This window comes from Gekko japonicus, unplaced genomic scaffold (genome assembly GCF_001447785.1).
Source record: "Gekko japonicus isolate JY-2015 unplaced genomic scaffold, Gekko_japonicus_V1.1 scaffold243, whole genome shotgun sequence".
In the NCBI taxonomy this organism is placed as follows: domain Eukaryota; kingdom Metazoa; phylum Chordata; class Lepidosauria; order Squamata; family Gekkonidae; genus Gekko; species Gekko japonicus.
In genome coordinates this window covers 495671-502893 of record NW_015168053.1, presented here as the reverse complement: position 1 = coordinate 502893, position 7223 = coordinate 495671, and positions in this window count along the sequence as shown.

The following is a 7223-nucleotide window of genomic DNA, read 5'->3' as shown; positions in this document are numbered from 1 at the left end:
AGTTACCAACAACTACACTTCTGTAACTGCTGCAAGCATTTCCCACCCCTTTGCTTTGCAACCAGCCCTAATAAGTGGACCCACAGAAGGGATTCTGCCCTGCTTACAGCACCATTTTACACCCTTAAACCTGAAAACTTTTTCTAAAGATCCAGTGTAGACTGGTGGAGACAAGTGCATTCCTATCTCTCTCTCTCACTCTGTCTCCCTTTCCTAACCTTGTACCTCAACTCCACCTTCAGATGGTGGCTGGAGATGTCCCACTATTATAACTGATCAACCTGGAGCTGGCAACCTTGTTCCAAGGACGTGGCACAATTGTCAGCTGGCTTGCTACTTTACCTTAAGTATAATCCTTGCTGTATTCAGGTGAGCTCAGATCTTCATCAGCCGCCTCAGTGCCTCTTCCAAAACCACCTTTTAGGGCACACTGGAGCTTCTAATTGGTTTCTAATACACAGATGGGATACAGTGCATGGCCTCTTCCCTTGATCTGAGGACCCCAATAAAGTCAACTTCATTTGTGGTTATAGTCTGTTTCCTAATCCTAAATCGAGAGTACAAGAACCATACAGTTGGCTTGTTTCCCCCCCACTCTGTGCTGAAAGAGACCTTAGTGACTCCAAATCTCATTCATCAATCAGAGCCAGTGAGTCAGCCCATAATTTATGTACTAGTTTGATTTTAAAATCACTGCTCTAATCCTACGCACAAAATCTATACCCAGGCTCATTATACAACGTTACCTGTATCCTGTCTGCTTGAATGATACGCTGAAAGATATGTTGTGCTTGAAATTGTAGATTTCCTTAGCCGTACCAATGCTAAAGTTGATGGGCACAGAGGTGATTGTCTGTTACTCTAACATTAACCTCATCAGACTCTAAAACTTAACCAGAAACTGTTGTGGCATACCCCGTCTGCCACAGTCTTCTGTTTGGACCTTTTCTTCCTGAAACAAATTCACTAGAGCATCTCTCTCCTCAGATATATGACTGACCTCTGGAATCTTTTATGGGAAATGAGATTAGAGAGAGCTACCATTGGCGGCAGTGGGGGAAATTTCTGGATTTATGAGGCAGTGCTTTGGTAGGCGAAAATCCAAAGAAGTGGGGCAGAGTACTGGTGAGAAAAAGAAAGCGGGGGAGGGGGGTAGTTGGTGTTAGGAAAGTTCCCCTGGTTCTGTAGCGGTAAGCCTACACAATAGTGCTGAGGCCAGGACAATATTTTTCACCAGCCTCTCTCTCCTCTTTTTCCAGCTGCTGTCAACAACCACGCACACATCCACCAGGCCAAAACATTTTCTCCAGTAGTCCATCCAGAAAATCCTCTGTTCTTCATTTCAGGCACTTTTCCAGACTTGTGAGAAATGGCTTCTCATGAGAAGAAACATTTCATCCAAGTGGAGATTTCCATTCCGCTTCTTCCCTAAGACGAATCAACAACTGTGAAAAGGGAGTTTTTCAGGACCAAGCAAAAGCCATAAATTTCCCTCTGCCAATCAGGAATAGGATACCATTTGAGGATGTTTGCTCTTTTCAGTGAACTGGTAACTGGTGAGTTCTCTCCCCCTCCCCCCATTTATGGGAAACTTTCAGTTAAAGAAACAAATGAATGGGAGAAGGGGCTGATTTCAAGGAAGTCCATCACAATATTGTCAAGTGCTATTTCTTTCACTTTCATGGAAAGAGAACCTGGGGTCAAAAAATCACTTATGCTACTTCCTCTCCCCCAACTGTGCATTTAAGAAATAAACAGAAACATGGATGCGTTTTGGATAAAAAAGATGCCTTCAGAATGGAAATTCCCACTGTTCTGATCCAGTCAACAGCTGGAACAGATATCCTGAGCTGAGCCATGACAGAAAACAAAATCCCCTTGGTTAATTAACATGAGGACTCCGTTCTGGACCAATCAACAAGGAAAAGAGCTCTCTGATTCTTATAGGTCTTAAAGGTGCCACTGGACTCTAACTTTGTTCAATTCCAAGCAAAGTTATACTCTAGCCCATTGGCTTCAATGGATTTATAAGGGTGTAACTACTTAGGGGAGCTGCGGTGGCTCAAGTGGTTAAGACGCTGAACTGCAGGCTGGGGAAGGTCGGTAGTTCAGCAGTTCGAGACCTGAGTGTGCCGCATGACGGAGTGAGCTCCCGTCTCTAGTTCCAGCTCCTGCCAACCTAGCAGTTCGAAAGCAAGAAATTGCAAGTAGATAAATAGGTACCACTTCGGTGGGAAGGTAACAGCGTTCCGTGGGCCTCGGTGTTTAGTCATGCCGGCCACATGACCACGGAAACATCTTCGGACAGCGCTGGCTCTTCGGCTTTGAAACGGAGATGAGCACTGCAACCCTAGAGTCGGACTCGACTGGCTTTCGAGCAAGGGAACCTTTACCTTTAACTACTTAGGACTGCACTATTAGCCTACAAACATCTGTAGTATATTTCCTCTGATGGCTCCATACAATTCCTGGAATCTTTCCAGTTACTGAAAAGAGTGGGGAATGAAAATACAGGTGTAGCCAGATTCTACCCTCTTCCTTGAAGGACTGGAGACTCTCCTTTTTCCCCAGCCAGTTTGTTAGTTCTCTGTTCTAGTCAGAAACAAGACAATAGTGTCAGGAATTAACATGTCATTCTCATGGTTGTCAGATAATTCCAAGCTAATAGGATTTGTTTCTTTCGGAATGATTTTGGCCAGCTGGAATCACCCAGTCTGAACAACAGTTAGACTGGAGTCCAGTAACACCTTAGAGACCAACAAGGGTTTCAGGGTATAAACTTCTGAGAGTCAAAGTTCCCTTTGTCAGACACAACAGAGTAGAAATGTAGATCTGAGTCTTTTTGTCCTAGTCAGAAGGTGGGAGGGGTGTTGTAAAGAATGCTTGTATTTATTGTTTACATTGTTTCTAGTCCGCCTTTCTCACTTGGACTCAAGGCGGATTGCACAGAGTGAATCAATTCCATCAAAAGATGGAACATTCAGTAAACAATGCAATAGGACGATTGTAGAACCAACTAGAAGTCTAAAAACAGAACCGAAGCACAGCATAAGTATTAACAAGACACATTAAATAATGCAAAATTCCAAAGCAGGATCCTAATTTCAACAAGCTGTGCACAAAAGTATAGACCACAGTCCCTAATAATTTCCCTAAGTAACTTTGTGAATCGTTTAGTACAGTGTAAGTCTACTGCCTGCATAGAATGGCCCTCTTGAATAATTCAGTTTTGCATAGTTTGTGGAAAGCTGCGAGTGAGAGCCTTCCTGACCTTCTCAGGCAGGCCAGTCCACAAGGTGGGGGCACAATGGAGAAGGCATGTGTATGGGCAGGTGTCGCTCTTGCCCATTTGCAGGTTGGCACCTACAGATAAGGGGACTGCAGTGGCTCAGTGGTTAAGATGCTGAACTGCAGACTGAAAGGTCAGTAGCTTGGCAGTTCGAGACCTGAGTGCTGCGTGATGGAGTGAGCCCTCGTCTCTGGCCCTGGCTCCTGCCAACCTAGCAGTTCAAAAGCAAGAAATTGCAAGTGGAGCTGTGGTGGCTCAAGTGGTTAAGACGTTGAGCTGCAGGCTGTGGAAGGTCAGTAGTTCAGCAGTTCGAGACCCGAGTGCGCCGCATGATGGAGTGAGCTCCCATCTCTAGTTCCAGCTCCTGCCAACCTAGTAGTTCGAAAGCAAGAAATTGCAAGTAGATAAATAGGGATCACTTTGGTGGGAAGGTAACAGCGTTCCGTGCGCCTTGGTGTTTAGTCATGCCGGCCACATGACCACGGAAACGTCTTCGGACAGCGCTAGCTCTTCGGCTTTGAAACGGAGATGAGCACCGCAACCCTAGAGTCGGACTCGACTGGCTTTCGAGCAAGGGAACCTTTACCTTTAAATACCTTTGGTGGGAAGGTAACAATGTTCCGTGCGCCTTGACGTTTAGTCATGCTGGCCACATGGCCACGGAATTGTCTTCGAACAGCACTGGCTCTTTCGCTTGGAAACTGAGATGAGCACCGCCCCCTAGAGTCAGACTCGATTGGCTTTCGAGCAAGGGAAACCTTTACCTACAGATGACCCTACTCCAATGAGCGCAGCTGTCATGGTGGAGCATAGAGAGAGAGGCGGTCTTGCAGATATGAGGGTCCAAGGCCTTGAAGGGCTTTGTATGTGATAGCTATACCTTCAATTGAGCTAGTAGCTGATGGACAGCCAATAAAGTGCCTTCAGGATAGCAGTAATATGCATGTTCCGTCTAGCTCCCAAGCCACGGCATTCTGCACCAGCCCAAGTTTCCAAATTGATTTTGAGGGGAGACCAATGTACAATGCATTGCAGTAGTCTAGTCTCAGTGTTACTGTGGCATGGATCCAGGTGGCCACATCAGCCATATCACCATAAGGGGACATCTTTGGGGCTAGCCTGAGTTGGAAGAAAGCCTTTTTAGTAACTGCATTAACTTGTTTCTCCAGTAAAAAATTTGGGTCCAATATAACCCCAAGGCTCTTAACTGAGTCAGCCAGGCTCAGCTGAACTCCATCGAAAGTGGAGAGCACAGTGTACTTCAAGATCTCTGCCTTCCCAGCCAACATTACCTCCGTCTTTTCAGAGTTTACTTTCTATTTGTTTATTCTTAGCCCATTTATCACAACAGCCAGGCAATTATTCAGGACCTCTACTAGCAGTTCGAAAGCAAGAAATTGCAAGTAGATTAATAGGTACCACTTCGGGGGGAAGGTAACAGCGGTCCGTGCGCCTTGGTGTTTAGTCATGCCGGCCACATGACCACGGAAATGTCTTCAGACAGCACTGGCTCTTCGGCTTTGAAACGGAGATGAGCACCGCAACCCTGGAGTCGGATTCGACTGGCTTTCGAGCAAGGGAACCTTTACCTTTACTATATGACCAGGGGACGGAGGTCATCAACTAAAATTTTAAGTGCAGTTTCTGTTCCGTAGCCTGGCCTGAAGCCAGACTGAGAAGGGTCCAGAGCACATGAGTTATCCGAGAAAACCTGGAGCTGGTCTGGCATTGCTCTCTCTATCAGTTTTTCAAGAATGGGCAGGTTATAAACCAGGTGATAGTTGTAATTGTACAATCTGCAAAGGATGCAAAGGTACAATCTACATTATCAGCTTGATTAGAGCAGAGGGGAAACGCTTGGGGGCAGAAAATCAGCCCCTGAAGTGAGATAAAAATCCCATGCCCCTATTCAAGGGGTTGGGGGGGACACACACCATCCTTCTGAACTTGTGAAGTGTGCTGAATTTATGGCAGGCCTCAAACAGATAAATCTCAAAGGGAAAGTAACAAGGCAAGATTGCTGAACTCCAGTTAATTTACAAGTTCAGAACAATGGAAACCCCACCCACGGGCAGTAGGGCTGCAGAGCTCTTATCTCACTACAGATACTGATTTTCTGTCCCCAGGCATTTCTCCTCTAATCAAGCTGATTGCAATATCCATTGTATCCTTCCATCCTTTACAAGCACATTTTACAACACCTCTCCCACCTCCTGACTAGGATAAAAAGACGCAGAGATCTCAGTCTCTACTGGTGTCTGACAAAGGAAATTTTGAAACTTTGATTCTCGAAAGCTTATACCCAGAAACTCTTGCTGGTCTCTAATTGTTTGAAACTTCCAGTATGCAGAAGATGCACCTCTCGCCACTGCACGTACATCTTTCTGATCAGAAGAGTATCTGTTTTGCCCTGACCTGGATAGCCCAAGCAAGCCTGATCTAGTCAGATCTTGGAAGCTAAGCAGGATCAACTGTGGCAATACTTGGATGGGAGACCTTCTTGGAAAACCAGAGCTCGGAGGCAGGGGCAAGATTGACTGAGCTACCTCTCTAAATATTCTCCAGGCCCCCAGTAGGGGTCAGTCACCAGAGGTCGCCATGAATTCCATGTGCGCGCACACATGTGCATAAAAACACCAACAAAAAAACAGAAAAGGGCATCCATTCTTCTGCTCGTTGTTGCTAATCTGCACAGAGGAGGGGAAATAACGTTTGACTCCAATTTTTTATCTCTCCATCGAAGCGAAAGAAAAAGAACACCAGAAGATTGTGATGGACTTCCTTGAGCTCAGCCACTCCTGCACAATCTCTCTCCAACTTTAGCCTACCAGGTACACCAGCTGCCACACAGGAAACTCCAGATAAAATTACACTGGTCTGTTTATTTGAACCTCACCTTGATGCCTGTGAATGATAGGGCTCCACAGAAATGAGAAAGGGGAGCTGAAATATAAGAGGCGGGGACTCCTGTTGGAGGACCCAATGGATTGGAGCTGTGACAGAACTGCCATCGCATCCAACAACCCTTTATTTGTAAATCAATATCAGAACGATTAAAGGGATCTTACCACTCTCTCCACTCACACTTTTGCAGGAAACACAGAAATCCTGGCTTTCAGGCCTTACTCTCGGTTACGACTGCTACCCTGCCTTTTCTGACAGGACTTTTGTGCCCTTACAATATGGTGACATAAGATGCAATGATGGGAAAGCTGCCCCTCAAGAACTTCTGCCCACTGAAAGCAGAGGATCTCTGCTAGCCCCCACATAATAAATGGCTGCAAATTATGTACCTTTTACAGTTGTGTGGGAGGTAAATACCACAGCTCCTTCTTTTACACAACTCTTGAAGGTCCAGATATCATCCTCCTCTGTTGTAACCAGTAATGGTCATTCATTTCCCACTCTCTAATTCTGTAGAGCCCTGAATTGGATAGTCCAGGCTAGCTGGATCTCATAAGATCTTGGAAGCTAAGCAGGATTGGCCCTCGCTAATATTTTGATGGGAGACCTCCAAGGAATACCAGGGTCACTATGTGGAGGCAGTCAGTGGCAAAGTACCTCTGAGCCGCTCTTGCCTTGGAAGCCCTAGGGGATTGCCATAAGCCAGCCGTGACTTGATGGCACTTTCCAGCACCACCAATTCCGTAGGCCTCATTTCCTGTCAGGGAACCCCGGAGGCCTAGCTCATAGCCTCCCCCTCAGAATCTGTCTCCGATTTTAAAAAATTGCAAGTATTGTCTTTTCACCTTCTCAGAAAAATTAGACACAAGCTCCTTTTGTGGGGAGCCCAGAATTCTGTCCCCCACTGCTACCATAACCATTAGACATCCTATCCTTTCCCTCAGAGTCAGACAGACCTTCAAGAATCCTGGCTCCTGCTCTACTCTCCTGCTCATTCTCCCATTTTACTTTTACCCCCACATACCTGCCT